At 41.0% G+C, this 22,229-nt stretch overlaps 1 protein-coding gene across 2 annotated transcripts in view; it reads left to right on the top strand.

Moving 5' to 3' along the window:
• The first annotated feature begins 1,273 nt into the window (after positions 1–1,273).
• Positions 1,274–22,229, top strand: part of ACACA (acetyl-CoA carboxylase alpha) — a 253,708-nt gene continuing 232,752 nt past the window's right edge. Inside the window, exons 1-2 of one of the 2 annotated variants that reach the window (XM_020991778.2) lie at positions 1,274–1,478; positions 20,894–20,940. The gene's annotated coding sequence lies outside the window, so the exon portion shown is untranslated. The remainder of the gene's footprint in view (positions 1,479–20,893; positions 20,941–22,229) is intronic. The other variant, XM_078156110.1, reaches the window with a different exon arrangement.

The following is a 22,229-nucleotide window of genomic DNA, read 5'->3' as shown; positions in this document are numbered from 1 at the left end:
TTGAATTTAATTCATACATTAACTTGATCTTCCTAATACAAATAGGACTCTCCAGTACTATCATCACCCCTTTAGAATGGAAGAAGAAACTGAAACTCTGAGAACTTAAATGACTTGCTCCCGGGTCCTTCTGCCGGCCAGTATCAGGAACAGAATTTGCTACCAGGTTTCCCTGACTACAAGTCCAGCAGTCTTAGTATTCCTTATGCCCAAAGCCTTCGAGCTGCATTTTAGTTGCATTGAGGAAGGGGCCTTTGGCCGTCAGGAGTCAGAATGCAAAGCCCTAGGAACCTTTTCTACATAAATGTGGCATGGTGTAGAAGGACCTACTGGTGAAGTCAGGAACACTTCCTTTAAATCCTGGTAGAAGTGTAATACTGTGTTTATTAAAAAGTCTATTTAACCTCCCCGATCTTCAGTTTTTTCTTCTGTAATGTGACTTATTCCTGAAAGAAATGGCAAACCACGCCAGTACCTTTGTCAAGAAAATCCTATGGACATTATTGGCAAGCTACGGTCGACTGGGTCACTAAGAGTTGGACACTATCGAACAACGTGATTTATCATTAGTCTTGTGATCATGGGAAAGCACTTCACCACTTTCAGCCTCAGTTATCCCATCCCTGAAATGGGGATAATACTAGTTTGGGAGGGTACGTGCCCGAGAAGGTTGCAGGGAGAATGAAACAGGTGTGTAAAGCATTTTGCAAACTAAACCTTAAGGTGTCTAGCTGTCCACCCCCTCCAACCCCGCACCCTCCCCTACAGGGCCTGCACGTGGGGGCCAGGGCGTCCCTTTGTACCTAGCCCACGTGGGCTGCGGTGGGTTCCCAGGAAGCCAGGGACCCAGCCCCAGGAGAGGAAGGAGGAGTGTGTGGGGGGGTCGGAGCTGGAGGAGGGGGCTGCTGCCGCAGAGCAGACACTCTTCTCTCCCTCCGCCCTCCCTAGACACTCCGACGACCGCGAGTGGCAGAGCAGCCCTCGGACCATCGGTATCGCCTCACGTCGGCCCCGCCCAGGGCCGCTTTCTCATTGGCTGCAGCGTCCCCCTCTGCGAGCGCAGGCGGCCAATGGGAGAGGCCACCCCTACCCTCCCACCTCGTATGCCTTCTCCTCCCTTCAGGGGGGTCGGAGGTGAATGGCCTCGAGTAACCCCGGGATTTAAGTCACCCAACTCCGGGGCTCGCAGCCCGTCCGACCCAGAGGGGGCTGGCGCGGAGGGGGTGGGTCGTAGGCGGGGCCTAGCACAGAGGGGGTGGGGTCTGGAGGCTCCGCCCCGACGCGGCCTCGCGGCAGCTCCGGACAGCCTGTCAGCCATCGCCCGAGCAGCCGGCGTCTCCTCCTGCTCAGTGCAGCCGCCTCGGCCTGCACGGGACTCCCCGGGCTGCTGCTGCTGCCGCCGCTGCCACCGCCACCGCCGCCGCCGCCGCCACCGTCACCGCCGCCACCGTCACCGCCGCCACCGCTGCCACCCTGAGGTGAGGGGCGGGGAGAGCCGGAGCCTCGAGCTCCGAGTAGGAGGGCGGGGACCGGGCCGGGAGCCGAAAGAGCAGGCGCCCCCCCCATCCGAGGTGCGGGCACCGGAGCGCGCACCCTCCGCTCGCCCATGTGACCGTGAGCGCGCGCCCCCGGGGGCTTGATTGGGGCGCGTATTCAGGAACTAGGGTGCCCCGGGCCCCCTGCCCCTCTGCAGTCGCAGCAGTGCCCTTCCCACATCCCCTTCTCTCCTCTTCTCCCGGAGTCAGGTTCCTTCCGGGACACCGGCATCCATCCCTTTGTCCCCTGGAGTACCAGACCCACGTGGGGGGCGGGGGGCCCCGGGTTGAGTCGCGCGCCCGCGGAGGGCCAGGTCTTGTGGTTGGAGAAGAGAGTCCTGGCCTGGCCATCCATGTGCGGGTGGGGTGGGTGGGAGCACACGTGGAGGCTCCTGGGGCCGGCAGGAGGGTGACCGGCTGTAGTGTTGTTTGCTTTAGCCACCCCACGAGGGATGTAGTAGTACTCGTGTTCGCGCGCGCACACACGTGTGTATATGTGTTTGTGTGTGCGTGTGTCCTCTCCTCGCCTCCATTTCCCCCCCCCGCCCCTCATTTCCTGCTGCCCAAGGTGAACTGAGCTTTTGGGGAAGGGGAGATTGGGGTGGAGGATGGGAGGAAAGAAGCTACTGAAGCCAAGGCCCAGTATGGTCTTATATTCGGGGGATGGAGGTGGTTTGGAAAGTATCTTTTCAGGTTAGGGCCCCCAGGTAGGCCTAGAACTTTCAGACACGGCGTGGATTTTAAATTTAGAATTCATTAATTTGAAGGCATAATCTTAACGAAAACCAGCAACACTCAGGACTAAATAAATACTACTACTAAATTCCTACTTAAACTGTTTCATTTGTCTCGTGAGGTGTGAGGAATAATCTGACATTAACTTTGAGAAATTGGCTCTGATGACACACACTCCCTATATTTCATTCATTTTTTTCTTTCCTCTCCTTAGGGCACACTGGGAACCGCACTTTCTATGGACACGCTATTTCCTCTTCCTGTAGGGGGTGGGAAAACTGGATTCTTTCATGGGATTCTTAGGGTGGCTGTGAATTGAGAACCATTTCTGTGCTGTTCATTTGACTGTTGCTTTTCCAAAAGGCAAAGTGATATAACCAAGCCGGATACAACTGTTTGCTGTCATTCTGTAATCTATCCTTGACTTAACTGCTGCCTAGCTGTTACAGTATTGGGAGTATCTATCTTTTCATCTGCCTCTCATACATGGCAAACTTACTCTAATTTTGCCAGATTAAAAAGGTAAAGGGCAAACAATTAAATGTGTAAAGTTTGTTTAGTCGTAGAATAGAAAAACTCTCCATCCTGTCTTTTTTGAGGTAGCTGGATTATTTTCATCATGCAGTTTTAAAATAGATCAGACATAGAATGTACCTGTTTTTAAAGTGAAAGAACAGAAAATGGAAGAAATTACTCAATGAGTTCGCGGCCTGAACACTCAAATTGGGGTAATGTCAGTTGATTGTGACGTTGTGAAAGGCAGCCCCGGAGAAAACATACACACCTGGTTTTTGCCTTTACCACCATGCTGTAGGCAGTTCCATCTGTAATGTACCTTGTGGCATTTATCTCCTTTTCAGCTCACTGACTGGAAATTTTTTTTTTTAAACTGTTCTACACTCAGACAGGTTTAACTGATCTGGGACTTACGTGTGTTTTGGATGGACATCATTAAGACACAAGATTGGGGAAGGAATTCAAATTTTAAATTACTTTATGTTTTCCATTGCATTTATTAGGGAAGATTCCCTCTCCAAGGATTTCTTTAGATAAGCTAATTATTTAAGTCTCTGTATGAGGGTGTGTGTGTGTGTGTGTGTGTGTGTGTGTGTGTGTGTGTGTGTGTGTGTGTGTGTGTGTGTGTGTGGGTGGCATGGTGAAGAAGCCAAAGAAGTCCAAAATGAGTGCAGCCAGGTGAAAAAGATGAGATTTCCTATTGATAAGTTTACTGGGGGTGGTACAGAAGCCAAATAAGATGTTTCTTTTCTCAGTAATCCTAAATCATATTTAGGAGTTCTGAGCTCCGATGGGCCAGCATTTACAGTTATAAAGCATTTTTTTACGTATATCATTTGACTTGTACAATAGCAACACTAGGTAGGTAGTGCGCTTACTATACCTGTTTTATGTATGGTTTTGTAATTTTTTTTCCATTAGTAGAATGAAAGAATGGAGCTTGAAGAAGGTGAGGACTGATTTATATTTGTACTTGTATCCCTACCTCCTAGCCCATGGCTGGCACATAGTAGCTTAATAAATGCTTGTGGATTGACGAACAAACTGAGACTCAAGGTGACTTTCCTGAGGTTGTACATAGTGAGTGTGTAGTAAATAGCAGAACTGAGACTTGAACCCATCTTTTAGGTAGTCTCCAAGTTCATTGCACTTTCCATTATGCCATAATAACGGTAACAACATTTATGTCGAATTTATGCAACGTGCTTCAATAATAGTGCCTCATTTTATCCACATGATCCTCATTTTGCTGATGAGGAAACAGGCATTTAGAAATTAAATTACATGCCCAGGGTCACACAGCTGTTGTCTGATGTCAAGCAGGAACTCTGGTCTTCCTGACTCTAGGGCCCGCACTTATCCGCTGTCACCCAGCAGGCTCTAATTGGTTATAACCAGATCAAGTGTAGTATCTTGTTTATACATAATTGTTTGCATATTGTCTCCTCTGTTAGACTGTAAGTTCCTGTAGAGTGAGGACTGTTTTTTGTCTTTCTTGGTATCTCTAATGCTGGGCACAGTGCGTTTCACATAGTAGGTGCTTAATAAGTACTTGTTGACTTGGTGACTTAAAAACTTCCATTGGCCCTCTATTGGGAGGGGATAGACACATTTCTATTGCTTGTAGGATAAAATACAAACTCCTCAGCCTGGAATTTGTGGCCCTTTATAATGTGACTTCGGCCTATTTTTCCAGTCTTAATTCATGTTACTCCTTTTCACTACATCCTAGTCTAACTGGACTTTTAACTTTTCTCCAAACTCTTTGTACCTTCTTCTCAGTAGGCTCCATGCCTGAAATGTACTGCCTCCTTATCTCAGACCCAGGAGTCTTATCTTCCTTCTGTGTTCAGTTCAGATGCTATATCTTTTCATTGAAATCTTCCCATATACCCTAAGTTGTTAGAGTAGTGCTTTCTTTGGCAAATGGTCTTATATTTATCAGTGTTCTATCTTCCTTCCTTCAATAAAATGTAGGCTCCTTGAAGATAGGAACTGTTTCTTTATATCTCTGGTACCTAGTACTGTGCTGTTTATATGTGTAGTAGATGTTTAATAAATATTTATTGAATTGAATATGGAATCATTAAGGAAAGATATTTTGGCAACTGAGAAAGATGAATTGGGAGCAGAGGGGCCAACTAAAGGCAAATGCAGGAAAATCAATTCAGAGGCTAGGTATGAAGAAATGTGAAGAACATTATATGCTTTACAGAATATTGTTAACTTGATTTTGGGCAACTGAAAACTCTTGATAAACATATTTCAAAATATAAAAGTTTAATTTGCTGCACTAACCTTTCCAAATGTAAGGGATTTTGATTTGAGGCCTTCTTAAAGATCACTTACTGCAAATTATTAAAAAAGGGTCAGGCAGTAGGGAAGATATTAGCAAAGTCTATTTAAAAATATTGATCATTAACCTGACAAAAATGGAAAGCAAGGTGAATCTATTTCCTGTTTTAGTCTTCAGAATTCTTTTGTGAAATATTTTCTTTCTTTTTTCTCTTTTTTAATTTTTGGCAATTGCGGTTAAGTGACTTGCCCAGGGTCATATAGCTAGTAAGTGTCAAGTGTTTGGCTGAGGCCAAATTTGAACTCGGGTCCTCCTGATTCCAGGGCCCGTGCTTTATCCACTGTGCCATCTAGCTGCCCCTATGAAATATTTTTTTAAAAAAGCTAGAACATGTTGTATTTAGTTCAGATACTTTTATCAGAAGATAACTGAAGCAAATTGCTTCCCCTTTTAATAGAGCTGCTTAGAAAATACAGTGGCATTTGAGTTTAGGGAGCAAATCTTAAATAGTTTTGTTAAACCTGTTTTTTTTTTTTTATTCTGACTCTTTAGCAGATACATTAGTTGTGATTAGTCTCACCTCATGTTGAGGGATAGATCTCAAGTTTTGGACCCCTTGCAAAAAATGTAAGGGCTACCATATAAAAAGGATAAGTTATACATTTTTATTTCAATAAAACATCATATATTCTCATTGATAAAAGTATAAGAAGAGTAATTTCTTTTTTTAAAAATTTTTAAATTTTTATTTTCAGGCAATTGGGGTTAAGTAACTTGCCCAGGGTCACACAGCTAGTAAGTGTGTTTGGTTTGAGGCTGCATGTGAACTCAGGTCCTCCTGACTTCAGGGCTGGTGCTCTATCTACTGCACCACCTAGCTGCCCCCAGAAGAGTAATTTCTAGAAAGCACTCAAACTTTGTCATTAATAATTAATTCTTTGAACAGTAGAGTGCAATTAGAATCACAGGTGAGGCTTTTATAGCCCTCTATCTCCTAACTCAAATTGAAAAAGAATCTCTTCTAAGTCATACTTGATGAATGGTTATTTGTTATTTAGTTATTCATTTGTTTATTTATCTATTTATTTATCTATCTGTCTGTCTGTCCAGTTTTTGCTGAAAGTCCTTCAGTGGGGCTGCAGCAGGGTTAGGTGGCCCATCTCACTTTTGGATTACTCTGAACGGAAAGTTTTCCTCATGTTAATCCTAAATTTGCCTCTTTGCAAGGCAAACTCGCCTCCTATTCCTCGTTCTGTCTTTTGGGGGTAAACAACAAATCTCATGCCTTTCCCATATGGTAGCCCTTTTAATACTTAGGGACAACTATTCTGAGAATCAGTGAGTACATGGACTTTAGAGGCAGAGAACCTGGGTTCAAATTCTGTCTCTGATACTTCCTATCTGTGCTGTTTTAGGCAAGTTGCTTAACATTCCTAAGACCTTAGTTTCCTTATCTGTAAGATAAAGGAGTTGTATCAGGTCCCTTTCAGCTCAGCAGCTATGAGTTCATGTATTTGGAGAGATGTTATACTATAGGCCCCATTGTGTAGTGGAAAGAATACTGGATTGGGCATTGGGGGACCTAGGTTCAAATCTTGGCAAGGTTCCCAGTGAGACCTTGGGCAGATCACTCAACTTTAGCAGTTGATAATGATAATAATAGCTAGCATTTATATGTTACTTTAATGTCTGCAAAGCTCTTTAAAAATGCTGTTTCATGTTATTCTCACAACTGCCCTGTGAGGCCTTTTTACATTTTACATTTATATACATTGTACCTGTTTTACAGATGAGGAACCCGTGGCAAGCAAAGGTCAAGTAACTTGCCTCAGCTTACACAGCTCAGTGTTGGAGGATGAATTTGACCTTAGGTTTTCCTGACTCCAGGCCTGACTCCATATTGCCACCTATCTGGATCACAGTTTGGATAAACCAGCAGTCATTGTTCTACAGTGTTAACATCTGTGTTTGATGATTGGTTTGATTATCTTGACCACCTTTTTTTTATATTAGACCAGCTGGAAATATATTCAGAGATTCAGTGGACTCAGGAGAACTAGATTTTTCCCATTTTCTATTTTGGAGGAGAATTGGAGATTATAGCACTGATTAAGTGTGACCTTGTACTGATTTGGCTGGGGTTTAGGCTAGGAATCAAGGTGTTTACTGAAGCATATAAGAGGAGACTTTCCAGAAGGCCTCTTCTGTTGCATGATCATTGTGTGGAGAGGACTCTGAGTGACCCTGAAAGCTCTGCTTGTGAAACATAAGCTCTGGAGGTTCTGTCATGTTGAGAAGACCTCACCTGTGGTTCTAGCAATAGATGATATCTCTTTTCTGAGGACCAGTATAGCTGAGTAGAGTAAATGAGGAGAGGCTGATCATGAGTAAGTAGTCTGGCCTCTTGGGGATAAATAAATTCCTTTGTCATGTGAACCCATGAAACAAAAGGAGAATATAAGATGTTTCCTAATTCTGTGTGGTTCTTTTCTGCTTCTGCAGTGATGGGGGAAGAGGGTGTGAAGAATCACAGTTATTAGTCCATCTATACACATTATAGTAGCGGCATATTATAGTAGGTTGAGAGCTGATCTCAGGACCAGGAAGACCTGGGTTCAAGTACTGACTCTGATACATGCTAGATTTGTTACCTTGGGCAAGGCAGCTCCCTGAGACTTAAGGTATAGAGAAGAAGCTGACCTGCTTTGATAAGGGTGGTTATTTCATCCCAGAATTTCTTCTATCATTGAAGTCACAGGCCCAGTCCCTATCCCTTTAAATAGTGACTTAGCTGTTGATACTCTAAATATGAAGTCATTGATACTCTAAATATGAGATCGTTGTCAGTTAACCAAGTAGATTCCTCTTGGAATAATGGAATCATATTAATCTCTATTTGTATATATGTGTATATATATATAAAATTTTCTTTTTACAACATCTTCATTTTTCAGTATTTTCCCTCCTACTAGAGACTAATGCCTTATAAAAAGAATTAAAAAAGAGAAAAATAAAAGTTCAGAGCTAATTAATGCAACCAGATCTGACCTTATATGTAGTATTTTATATCCATCCTCCCTTTTATCTTCAAGGAAGAGTGGGAGATACCTTTTGATATCTCTTCTTGAAGGCCAAGCCTGGTCATCATGATTTCATACCTTTCAGTTTTGATTATTTACTTATGGTTGTTTCCATCTACATTGTGGTCATGATGTATATTGTTTTTCTGGTTCTCATTACTTCACTTTGTGTCAGCTCACATAAATCTTTCCATGCTTTTCTATTCTTTATTGAAAAATATTAATCTTGACCATAACTATTCTTATTAGAAATGAAACCCAAAGACGAAAAATGTATCCAAGTGGAAGGACGGACACAGGTTCTCCTTAAGCAAATAAAGGATTGTTGAGTTCATTTTCTTGTGCATTAATAAGCAATGCATAACATGTTTCATGGGAAACTTGATTGTTGCATATTTCGGTGTTCATGAGCTGATAAGGATATGCAAAAAAAGATCACCACCAATTAATCAATAGCATTTGTTAGGTGACTGGTATGTGCTGGTGCTGTGGATACGAACACAAAAAGAAACAGCTTATACTCTGGGACCTTTTATTTGGGAGATATGTGTGTATATACATAAGAATATATGTAAAATATACATAAAATAAATGCAAAATATGGTGTGGGGAGGGAGGACACTAGTAGTTGGTAGAGGGAATCAGGAAAGACTAGGTGTAGAAGATGGTGCTTGAACTGCGTCTTAAGGGAAGAGAGAAATTCTTTGCAGTAGAAGTGAGGAGGGAGAATGTTCCAGGCATGAAACATACCCTGGTGCGTATGCAAAGGCACAGAGATGGGAGATAGACTACTACATGTGAGGGATAGATGGTCAGTTTGGGTCACAGAGTGTGGAAAGGCTGGTAAGATAGGTTGGGGCCATGTTGTGAAGGGCTTTTTTTTTCCTTTTTAATTAATTTATTTTTAGTTTTCAAAATTCACTTTCATAAGATTTTGAGTTCCAAATTTTCTCCCCAACCCCCCCCCACTTCAAGATGGTGTGCAATTTGATATAGGCTCCACATATACATTCATATTAAATCTGTTTTCACACTAGTCATGTTGTAAAGAGGGATTAGAACCAAAGGGAGAAACCATGAGGAAGAAGAAACAAAAAAAAAGAGAGAGAGCAAATAATGTGCTTTGATCTGCATTCAGACTCTATAGCTCTTTTTCTGGATGTGGATAGCATTTTCCATCATGAGACTTTTGGAGTTGTCTTAGATAAGTCTATCAAAGTTAGTCATCTCACAATGTGGCTGTTACTGTGTACAATGTTCTGGTTCTGCTCACTTCCCTCAGCACCAGTCCATATAAGTCTTTCTAGGTTTTTCTGAAGTCTACCTGCTTATCATTTCTTATAGCACAATGGTATTCCATTACATTCATATACTACAGCTTGTTCAACCATTCCCCACTTGATAAGCATCCTCTCAATTTCCAATTCTTTGCCATCACACAAAGAGCTGCTACAAATATTTTTGTACATGTGGCTCCTTTTCCCATTTTTATGATCTCTTTGGGATATAGCCGTAGAGGTGGTATTGCTGGGTCAAAGGGTATGCATATTTTTATAGCCTTTTGGGCATAGTTCCAAATTGCTCTCCAGAATGGTTGGATCATTTCACAACTCCACCAACAATGCATTAGTGTTCCAATTTTCCCACATCTTGTCCAGCATTTATCATTTTCCTGTTTTGTCATGTTGGCCAATCTGATAGGTGTGATGTGGTACCTCAGAGTTGTTTTGATTTGCATTTGTGTAATAGTGATTTAGAGCATTTTTTAATATGACTATAGATAGTTTTAGTTTCTGTGAAGGACTTTAAAAGCTGAACAGAGTAATTCATATTTTATCCTAGAGGCAATAGGGAGCCACTGGAGTTTATTAAGTAGGGTTTGACATGGTCATATGCACTTAAGGATATGTACTTGGGCAGCTGTGTGGAGAATGGACTGGAGTGGGGAGAGACCTGAGACAGTGACCAATTAAGAAGCCGTTGCAATAATCCAGTTAAGAAATGGTGAGGGCTGGGGCAGATAGGTGGTGAAGTAGATAGCACACCAGCCCTGGAATCAGGAGGACCTGAGTTCAGATCCAGCCTCAGACACATAACACTTACTAGCTGTGTGACTCTGGGCAAGTCACTTAATCCCAACTGCCTCACCAAAAAAAAAAAAGTGATGTGGACCTGAGTTAAAGTAGTGATTGTGTGACTAGAGAGAAGGAATCAGATGCAAGAGATGTTGTAGAGCTAGAAACAGAAAGGTCTGGCAGTTGATTAGATATGTGGAGTAAGAGACTGAGGAGTTGAGGATAATGTCAAAGTTATGAACTTTGGAGAATGAAAGGATAGTGGTGTATTTAGACAGAAATAGGGAAATTTGATAAAGGGATAAATTTTGGGGTAAGTTTAATGAGTAGTTTATACATGATGAGCTTGAGAGATCTTTGGACATCCAGTTGGAATATCTCATCAGCAGTTGGTGATGTGATGCTGCAGCTTGGGACTGGGTAGATAGATTTCTGTATCATTTGCTTAGAGATGATAGTTAAATCCATTTCAGTGCTGGAACTGATGTCACCGAGAGTATGTAGAGGGCAAAAGAAAAGGGCCCAGGACAGAGCTAGGGGGCATGAAGTGGATGTTGAGTCAGCAAAGGAGGCTGAGAAGGAGGGGTCAGACAGGTAGGATGAGACCCAGGAGACAGTAAGGTCTGGAAAAGCCAGAGAGGAAAGAATAACTAACAGGAGAGATAGGATGATTAACATCGTCAAATGGAGCAGAGAGATCAATAAGAATGAAGACTGAGAAGAGACTGTCAGATTTGGCAATTATAAGAGACCATTGCTAATTTTGAATGGGATAGTTTTAGTTGAGAGGTGGGTGGGGAAGCCAGATTACAAAAGATTGAGAAGTGAATGAGAAGAGAGGAAGTAAAGTGAGGAGAAATGTAGGACAATATGCTTGAGAGGATGGTAGAGACTAGTGAAGGTTTTTTAAAAGGATGGGAGAGACTTGATCATGTTTGAAGGCAGTAGAGGACAGATTGAAGATTAGAGATGGGGGGGTGGTTCTGCTGAATAAGGTGATAGGGAATGAATCAAGGACAGAGAAAGGAATTTGAGAATAGGCAACAGTATGGAATTGAATTGGTTAACTGTAGAGTCAAGATTGGGAAGGGAAAAAAAATGAAGCGCAAGTAATATAATGGCTTGAGAATATACTGAAGGATTGGAAGTCATAATGAAGATAATTGCCCCTTTTGTGCCAGTATTTTTTGTAGATGAGGGGATAGGGAAATTCTGTGAAGAACTCCATTAGGCCCTTAATTTGATAAATATGTACTTTAATAAGTGCTAACAATACTTGTTGATTTCAAAACAAAGGTGAGCATAGGAGAGGATGGGGAAAACATGATTCAGGTATAAATACACAAGAGAGGCCAAAGGATTAGAGATTTTATTGAAGACTCATACTTATATATAAATCTGTTCCTTGAGAGTAGAGTGTAAGACATGGTAAACACCAAATAACATCACAAAAATGAAAATGGTTATATTTTAATAGATAGGAAGTGACAAGTTATTGTTATAGGACTCTTTTAAAAAATTTTTATTTCTTTTTTATTTATTTTTAGCTGTCAACAATCACTTCTGTAAACTTTTGAGTTTTAAATTTTTTTCCCCTTTCTACCCACTTCCATCCCCAAGACAGCACACAATCTGATATAGGCTATACATATACATTCCTATTAAACATATTTTCACATTAGTCATGTTGTAAGGAAGAATTAGAACCAATAGGTGGAACCTCAAGAAAGAGGGATTTCCAAAACAAAACAGAAGGAAAAAAAAAAAGAGCAACTAGTATGCTTCGATCTGCATTCAAACTCCATAGTTTCTTTCTTTGGATGTGGATAGCATTTTCCATCATGAGGCTTGGAGATGTCTTAGATCCTTCCATTCCTAAGAAGGGTTAAGTCTATCAAAGTTAGTCATCTCACAATGTGACTGTTACGGTGTACAATGTTCTCCTGGTTTTGCTCACTTTACTCAGCATCAGTCCATAAAAGTCTTTCCAGGTTTTTCTGAAGTCTGCCTGTTCATTATTTCTTATAGCACAGTAGTATTCCATTACATTAATATACCACAATTTGTTCAGCCATTCCCTAATTGATGGGCATCTCCTCAATTTCCAATTCTCTGCCACCACACAAAGAGCTGCTGTAAATATTTTTGTACATGTGGGTCCTTTGCCCATTTGTATGATTTCTTTGGGATATAGCTGTAGAAGTGGTATTGCTGGGTCAAAGGGTATGCACATTTTTATAGCCCTTTGGAGTTTTTTTTTGTTTTTTTAAAATATAAATTTGTTTATTTTGTTTTCAACATTCACTTCCACAAGTTTTTGAGTTCCAAATTTTCACCCCATCTCACCCCTCCCCCCACCCCATGAATTCTGAATATTCCTTCCCCTAGTCTGTCCTCTCTTCTATCTCTCCCCCCTTCTCTTATCCCCTTCCCCTTCTGTTTTCCTGTAGGGCAGGATAGACTTCTGTACTCCATTTCCTGTATTTCTTATTTCCTAGTAGCATGTGAAAACATTTTTATAAAAACATATGTTTTTAAAACTTTAGGTTTCAAATTTTATGTCTTCCTCCCTCCCCACCCACCCTCATTGAAAAGGCAAGCAACTCAATATAGGTGGTACATGTGCAGTTATGCAAAACACTTCCATAGTAGACATGTTGTGAAAAACTAACTCTATTTCCCCTTAATCCTATCCTGCCCTCCCATTTATTCTATTCTTTCTTTTGACCCTGTCCCTCCTCAGAAGTATTTCTTCTGATTACCCTTTCCCAATCTGCCCTCCTCTCTATCATCCCCCTGCTCTCTTGTCCCCTTCTCCCCCTATTTTCCTGTAGGGTAAGACAGATTTCCATACCCAATTGAATGTTATTCTCTCCTTAAGCCAAATCCTATGAGAATAAGATTCACTCATTCCCTTTCACCTTCTCCTGTTCCCCTCCACTGTAGAGACTTTTCTTTTCTGTTTTTTTTTGTGAGATATTTACCCCATTTACCTCTCCCTTTCTCTTCTCCTAGTATATCCTTCTCATCCCTTAATTTTATTCTCCAGATATGACCCCTTAATCTTCAACTCACCCTGTGCCCTTATCTATCTATCTATCTATCTATCTATCTATTATCTATCTATCTATCTATTATCTATTATCTATATACATACATATATTTTTTTCTAACTACCCTAATACTGACAAAGGTCTCATGAGTTTAAATATCATCTTTCCATGCAGGAATGTAAACAGTTCAATCTTAATAAGTCTCTTATGATTTCTCTTTCCTGTTTACCTCTTAATGTTCCACTTGAGTCTTGTATTTGAAAGTCAAATTTTCTATTCAGCTCTGGTCTTTTCATCAGAATGCTTGAAAGTCCTCTATTTCACTGAATGACCATTTTTTCCCCTGAAGGATTATACTCAGTTTTGCTGGGTAGGTGATTCTTGGTTGTAATCCTATCTCCTTTGCCCTCTGGAATATTATATTCCATGCCCTGAGGTCCTTTAATGTAGAAGCTGCTAAATCTTGTGTTATCCTGATTGTGTTTCCACAGTACTTGAATTGTTTCCTTCTGGCAGCTTGTAATATTTTCTCCTTGACCTGGGAACTCTGGAATTTGGCTATATATTCCTAGGAGTTTTCCTTTGGGGATCTCTTTCGGGAGGAGATCTGTGGATTCTTTCAATTTCTATTTTGCCCTCTGGTTCTAATATAAGGGCAGTTTTCCTTGATAATTTCTTGAAAGATGATGTCTAGGCTCTTTTTTTGATCATGGCTTTCAGATAGTCCAATAATTTTTAAATTCTCTCTCCTGGATCTATTTTCCAGGTCAGTTGTTTTTCCAATGAGATATTTCACATTGTTTCCTAATTTTTCATTCTTTTGGATTTGTTTTACAGTGTCTTGATTTCTCATAAAGTCACTAGCTTCCAATTGCTCTATTCTAATTTTTAAGGAAGTATTTTCTTCAGTAGTCTTTTGGACTTCCTTTTCCATTTGGCCAATTTTTCTTTTTAGGGCATTTTTCTCCTCATTGGCTTTTTGGACCTCTTTTGCCATTTGGGTTAGGCTATTTTTTAAGGTGTTATTTTCTTCAGTATTTTTTTGGGCCTCCTTTAGCAAGCTGTTGACTTGTTTTTCATGATTTTCTTGCATCACTCTCATTTCTCTTCCCAGTTTTTCCTCTCCTTCCCTTACTTGCTTCTCAAAATCCCTTTTGAGCTCTTCCAAGGCCTGGGACTGATTCATATTTTTCTTGGAGGCTTTGGATGTAGGAGCTTTGACTTTGTTGTCTTCTTCTGGTTGTGTATTTTGATCTTCTTTTTCACCAAAGTAAGATAATATAGTCTGACTCTTTTTGTGCTGCTTGCTCATGATCCTGGCCAATTACTTGAGTTTTAAACTCTTTGTTAAGGTAAGAGTCTGCTTCCAATGTGTAGAGTGTACTGTCCCAAGCTTCAGGGGTTTGTATAGCTGTTTTCAGAGATACTTGTAGGGACCTGTAAATTTTCAGTTCTTCCAAGGTGGTATGATAAGGGGAGAGGTGTTTACTCCTTTCCTGGCCTGTGACCACAAGTACTTCTTTCTGTCCTGTACCTGTGAGGAGGGGCTCCTCTGCACAGCCACTACAAGCTCCTCCGTGCCAGCATTCCTCCTCACCCCAGCACTGCCACTCAGAACTGTGACCCAGATCCAAACACAGGCAAAGCAAGAGATTCCTGCCTCAGCACTGGCAAAGAGATCCCTGCAATCCCTCTCTGATCAGCCACTGGATTCCCCCTCAGTCTGTGGGCTGGAAGCTCAGGAAGCAGCTGCCCTCCCCCCCCCTTCCCGTCAGGCTCTTGGGGAATGGAGCTAAAACCCCGCCTTCCTCTCACAGCACCAACAGAAACAGATATTTCCCACTGACCTTCTAAATTGTCTTTGACATTGGTGGATTGAGGAGTCTGGAAACCTCGACAGCTGCGGGCGAGTCAGTCCTCTGAGGCCTGCTCCAGATTTGGTGGTGTGGCCTACGTGCCGACGCTGCACTGCGCTCCTAGCCTGGCGCAGTACACCTTTCTGATCAATCATCCAGGTTGTCTTGGACTGGAAATTTGTTTCACTCTGTCTTTTTGTGGGTTCTGCTACTTCAGAATTTGTTTAGAGCCATTTTTTATGAGTATGTGGAGGGGTTTGGGAGAGAGCTCAAGCAAGTCACTGCTTTCACTCCGCCATCTTGGCTCTGCCCCTCCCTTTTATAGCCCTTTGGGCATAGTTCCAAATTGCTCTCCAGAATGGTTGGATCAGTTCACAACTCCACCAACAATGCATTAGTGTTCCAGTTTTCCCACATCTTCTCCAACATTTATCATTTTCCTGTTTTGTTATGTTGGCCAATCTGATGGTTATGATGTGGTACCTCAGAGTTGTTTTGATTTGCATTTCTCTAATCAATAGTGATTTAGAGCATTTTTTCATGTGACTATAGATGGCTTTAATGTCTTCATCTGAGAACTACCTGTTCATATCCTTTGACCATTTATCAATTGGGGAATGACTTGTATTCTTATAAATTTGACTCAGTTCTCTATATATTTTAGAAATGAAGCTATGGGATTTGTTTTTGAATCAGCTGTCTAGCTGGTAATCTAGCATTGTCTCTTTAAATAAGCTGTTGATGCTTAAAAATAGGAAATAGATAAGATAAATGGATGTCAACATAGACATTCTTAATGAAGTTTAACCAATATATATTAATCAGCACAACTTAGGAGGACCAGAAGAACCCAGAAACTCTATCAGCCAGTAAACATATGCTCTTACTAAGGTGAAAGATATGGCTCCTAAGGGCAATACCAGTTGAGAATGAGCCATAAAATATTATGGAAAAGGATATTGGAAGATTGTGAGAAGTTTTGCCTCATGGAACAGGCAAAAGCGGTGGGGTGGGGGAAAAGTCAAATTTACACAAAGCTTGTTGAGAGATTCAACTAAGCAAAAGCATCACAAGGGCATTCAGGACTGAAACTGGAAGGAGGACAATGAATAGGTGAAAAATGGAGATCTGTAAAGTTTTCTGTAACAAACATTTTCTTCATCATAAACACTGAAACCACCACATTTGGATTCTTAACCTGATAAATCTTAATGTACGACATAATAGCACATTAAAGGTGGTTTTAAGTAAAACGCTTTAAATATATTATGTCAACTCATCCTTACAACAACTGTATGAGACAAATGCTGTTATGCCTATGCTGTACTGAGAGAGGTTAAATAATTGTCAAAGTGTCACACAGCTAATGAGTGTCTGAAGTGGGATTTGAACTCAGGTTTTTCTTGACTTCAGGTCTAGGATTAGGGCAACTAGTGTCTTGAATGAGGAAGTAGAAATGGCACTAAAGAAAACAAATATTGGAATTGCTGCTGGACAAAACTGTATATACAAGGAAGTCTGTACCATAGGTAATATAATTTTCAGAGCACCAAAGGACCAATTCTCAAGATATCTGAAAGAGTGGAGAATATGCAGTGATTAGGGGGGAAAAATCTCAAACCTTGTTGCTATTGAAAAAAAAATGACCAAGAAAATATTACTAATGACCAACCCATACACCTATTCTCACTTCTATAAAATCTTAATGAAATATTTTGCATGTATGATGAAGACATCCTTGATGAAGTGTAATGAAGTATTGAGATAGGCTCTCACAAATGATATAGCAGGCTACATCTTTATGGTCACGGTTGATCAAAAGTTTTAGTGAATGAGTCAAATGTGCATATCATGTTAAAGGTTTCTCATGCATATATCAAAATCATACAAGATTCCTTGAACGATGTATTAGATAACTTTGACCCTCTGATTATTAATATCAAGTAAGTCATAAAACAGGGAGCTGTATCCTCACCAAAGGTATTTTCTGTTGTCCAGAAGGACATCCAGGGAAGAGTCCAAATGGAAGGAATATTGCCTACATGTGGCAAGGTTCTCCAGATGCTCCTCTCTATAGATTGCACTATTGTCCTGGAACATTGCAGAGACTCCTAAATGAGATCTCTAATCACTCAAAAAGTTTAGCTCAACTATGCATACAAAAAAGACCAAGTGGGTGAAGAATTCCTGTTATCTAGACTGCAGTGTGCAGTAAGATAGTCTCTAAAGCTGGTCCATCATTCCATGTAATTGGGTTAGGCCCTGTAGATGGCTGGTGAGCTGAGCTCAGAATTGATCTAAGGCTCCTCCTGGGGTTGCCTTTCTGCTTCTCATGAGTCCAAGCTTGGGCTTAAAATTAAGGTTTGCCTTTTAAATATCAGTTTTTATTCACTAATGCCTTATGGCCTTTGAAGAGTTAAAATTTGGGGAGACCCAAAGAGCAGTGAGCAAGGGATCATTGTTGCAGAGCCTGTGTGCTCCATTTGTATCCATGCAGTAACTTGAGATCCAGGGGAAGGCTTTCAGCACAGGTGTGCCACGTATGTTGTAGATGATTTTGTGGAGGATGTGGAAGGTTGTCAAAAAGAGTAAGAAGGCATTACATGGGTTGTGATTCATACTATTGGAGGAGTACCTACATCAGTGAAGTCAAAGATCCATTAAAGTAATTTTAGCTAGAAAAGATATTTGTAGAATGGCAGCTAGGGCTTTTGTTCTAACACTGAATGATGGATTTGATGAGTGTATAGAAGTACAAAATCTTATTGATAATTTTTCCCTTAATTTTATTACAAGCCTAATTATCAGCAAATATAAATGTTCAGATAAGAGAAGATTTTATGTAAAATTGTAAACTTTCTTTGTATTTTATTTTTAAAATATATCTTTTAAAAAGTTGTATAAAACTATCCTGTTTGCTTTTAAGTCTCTTTAAACTTAATTCTGTCTTTTGTGTGTTTTTTGGCTTTTAAAAAAATGCATAGTTGTAGTTAATATGTATCATTATTTTGGTTCTGCTTTCTTCATTCTAAATTGTTTCTTATCAGTCTTTGTGTTTTTCATACTTGTTCTTCTGTTACATTTTAGCTGCTTAATAAAGACTTGTTGATGTATTATGCCATTATATTAATGTTCTACAGTTTTGTTAGCTGTCTTTCAGTCATTGGACATGTGAATTGTTTCTAGCTTTTTGCTGTTACAAAAAGGACTACTAGAAATATATTTGTACAGTTTGGCCTCCCCTTTTTACTTTCTGGCCCCTCTCCCCCCCATTAATAGATAGTATCTTTAGGATATTATTCTAGTAGTGAGAGGTTAAAATATAATTCTGTAATGCATTTCAAGGAGTTTGCCGTAATTCACAACTCCATCAGCAGTGTAATAAATGCTTTTAATTTGAAGACCTGAATTCATGACTGAAGCTTTTTTTAAGCACTTTCTAGTGCAAAGCACTGTGGGATACAACTAGAAAAGTAAGACAGTTCCTGCCTTCAGAAAGCTCATATTCTAATGCGAATGGAAGGTTTCAAGTTGCAAGTCAGATGGAAAGGTCTCTTGGTCCTTAGGATGCAGTGGCAAAGCAGATATTCATGCCTCTTCTTTAATGTCATTTCCACTGATAAAAACATATCAGTTTCTGATGTTGAACCATTTGATGGTGCCAAGGTCTTTGGTAGCAAGAACTTTCTTTTCAGGGTCTTCACTAGCTGTGGCTGTAGTGCCTGCTAGAGCAGTTGCCAGGTAGCATCTCCATGGGGTTTGGTTACTTCTGGGCAATGGGGGAAGTGGAGCCAAGATGGCGGAGTGAAAGCAGTGACTTGCTTGAGCTGTCCCCCAGACCCCTCCAAATACTCATTAAAAATGGCTCTAAACAAATTCTGAAGCAGCAGAACCCACAAAAAGACAGAGTGAAACAAATTTCCAGCCCAAGACAACCTGGATGATTGATCAGAAAGGTGTATCATGCCGGGCTGGCAGCTCAGCACAGTGCGGAGTGGGCGCGCAAGCTGCAGCAAACCTGGAGCAGGCCTCAGAGGACTGAATCGCCCACAGCTGTGGAGGTTTCCAGACTCCTCAATCCACCAATGCCAAAGACAGCTTAGAAGGTCAGTGGGAAAAGTCTGTTTCTGCTGTGCTCAGAGAGGAAGGTAGGGTTTCAGCTCCATTCCCCAAGAGCTTGGCCCTGGGGGGGGGGGCAGCTGCTTCCTGAGCTTCCAGCCCACAGACTGAGGGGGAATCCAGTGGCTGATCAGAGAGGGATTGCAGGGATCTCTTTGCCAGTGCTGAGACAGAATCTCTTGCTTTGCCCGTGTTTGGATCTGGGCCACAGTTCTGGGCGGCGGTGCTGGGGTGAGGAGGAGCGCTGGCTTGGTAGAGCTTGTAGTGGCTGTGCAGAGGAGCCCCTCCTCACAGTTACAGGACAGAAAGGAGTACTTGTTGTCATAGGCCAGGAAAGGAGTAAACACCTCGCCCCTTATCATACCACCTTGAAAGAACTGAAAATTTACAGGTCCCTACAAGTATCTCTGAAAACAGCTGTACAAACCCTCCAAAGCTTGGGACAGTGCATTCTCCACATTGGAAGCAGATTCGTAACTTAACAAAGAGTTTAAAACTCAAGTAATTGGCCAGGATCATGAGCAGGCAGGGCAAAAAGAGTCAGACTATGTTGTCTTACTTTGGTGAAAAAGATCAAAATATACAACCAGAAGGGTTTGGTTACTTCTCAGGATGATGGCTGAGGGGCTGAAGGCATTACTATTCCAAAGGCTCTTGGGCCCAGGGTCCTGAGCCATCTGCATTGATGTAGGGGGTGGTGGTGGTGGTGGTGATGTTTGACTTGCTCGGCTGCCCATTTCCTCCTTTGTCTCTCTCAGGGTTCCTTTCTGCTTTAGCTGGGCTGCCTTGCTTATCCTGTGGTTGGCACAGTGAATAAAGTGGTAGTTGGAGAACTAAACATACTTTAAGTTGATAGACTTCACCAGAGAGATGGTGTTTTGAATTACCCGTTTGCTTAAGGATCTAATTTATTTTTTGTGGGGGGGGCTAGACAATGAGGTTAAGTGAGTTGGGCACGGCCACATAGCTAGTAAATGTTATGTGTCTGAGACCAGATTTGAACTGAGGTTCCCCTGAAGCCAGGGCTGGTGCTCTATCCATTGCGCCACCTAGCTGCCCCTTGCTTGAGGATCTTTAGTGACTCCTTAGGACAAAATACACATTCTTAAGCTTTACGTTTAAAGCTCTTCAATCTGCTGCTTCTACAGATTGTTTCTATGACTCCTTTTCACTCAGTCTATATCCCAGCCAAGCTCCATTACTTGCCATCGCATCTCTCCCTTCACTCTCCGTTTCCCTGGCTGTCACCTAGGCCTTACTTCCTCACCATAGTGTCTTTTAAGGCTCCACCCTTGTGTGACATGAGGGAAGCCCATTTCTCATCATTTGTTTGGGCTTACTCCTTTTTTAAATGATCCTGCATTTATTTGGCTGTATATATGTTCTATCTTCTCCCCCTACCCCCCTCTACCTCACCCCTAGCAGAATGTCAGCTCCAGGAGAGCTGTTTTTCTTTCTGTCTTTGGATCCTCAATATCTGGCAGAGTGGCTTATAGAAGTAAGTGTTTCATAAATGCCTGGAGGAATGGAGGGCAGGGTTGATTAATTTTGTACTCTCCTGAGTAAAAAAAAAAAAAAGACTAGAAATGAACTTCATCATTAAACTTCTCTCTCTCTTTTTTAAATAGTTCTTTCTGGAGGTGGATATCTTCTTACGTTGTAAGAATTATAAGAGGTAAGTATAATGGTCTATAATGTTTGGAATGTCACAAAAATTAATGTGTAAAATATTTAAATTGCAAGGCGAGTTTAAAAAAAGTGATCCTGCTATTTGGAAATGGAAAAACTAGTGTTAAGGTATTGTATGAGGAAAGAGCTTATGGCAGAAATAATATGTAGAGAAATTAATTATTTCCCCACCCTTCTCTGACTGATCTCTAGATCTGAATGCAGTTCTCTGAATAGATAATAGAATCAACTGAGATGGGATAGGACATGGACTTGTTTTTGAAGTATGTGGACATTTACTCTATGGTTCTCCTTTGTCTTTTTTTTCCCCTAGTGGTGACTTTGGTTCATTTCCAAGTTTACTCATCTTTAAAATGAGGTTGAGCTACATGTACTCAGATCTCTTTCAGATCTTTTATCCTATGACTTCCCCACTAGACCTGACTTACCTTCTGTGGGATAACTGTAGCTTGGCTGACTTGGGGATAGTTTGACTGGCATTTTTCAGAATTTAAAAAAGACCTAGTCTTTTAATTAGGTGATTACTCAGCACACATGCAGTTGCCGAACGATAAGACCTAACCAACTGAAGTTTCTACACATGTGACCAAACTCTGGAGCATGTTTTGGTCTTCCTGAATTTGTGTAAGTACAGTCTGTTTCATGAAACTCCTAAAAGCAGAGCTGGGAACCACCATCAGTGATAGCATCTTATTTCTCACAGTTGGGATTTCTGCATATTGAGTACCTGCCATAGTTCAAGAATAGTTTGGTCTCTTAAATATACCAATATTTTAATTGTTCAGCAGCTAGCACTAGGTTTATAACTCTTCATTTAAATGTGAATTAAGAGTTGGTTAAATTCCTTTGAATGGTTTTAAGACTACTGCTTCAAATCCATGTTTCTTATAATTTTTTAAGAGATCACTCACATGGATTTCTTTTTTCCCTTTTAAAAATTTTAAAATTTTTATTGTCAGTTTCAGATTCACTCTCTCTTTCTATCCCTTCCCCAACCCATTGAGAAGGCAAGAAATACAATACCCATTATATATAGGAAGTCATGTGAAACATTTCCACATTAGCCATCACATGTATTTCTGATCTGCTTGGCTCTCATGTGGATTTCTCATTATTTGGCCCACTTTTGGGGAAAAAAAACTGCAACAAACAAGAAGTTGTTAGGTGTAGGGATCAAGCCATTCCCAACCTTTGGCACATTTAATTAAGACAGGTTGCCAAATTGTTCTGTCTCACTCCCCCAAGAGGGGAACGTTGGCAATACAGGCTCCAAAG

Source organism: Phascolarctos cinereus, unplaced genomic scaffold (genome assembly GCF_003287225.1).
Source record: "Phascolarctos cinereus isolate Bilbo 61053 unplaced genomic scaffold, phaCin_HiC Scaffold_5;HRSCAF=322, whole genome shotgun sequence".
Taxonomy (NCBI): Eukaryota; Metazoa; Chordata; class Mammalia; order Diprotodontia; family Phascolarctidae; genus Phascolarctos; species Phascolarctos cinereus.
The sequence above is the reverse complement of the archived record's forward strand: the minus strand, read 5'-3'. Positions and strand labels throughout refer to the sequence as shown.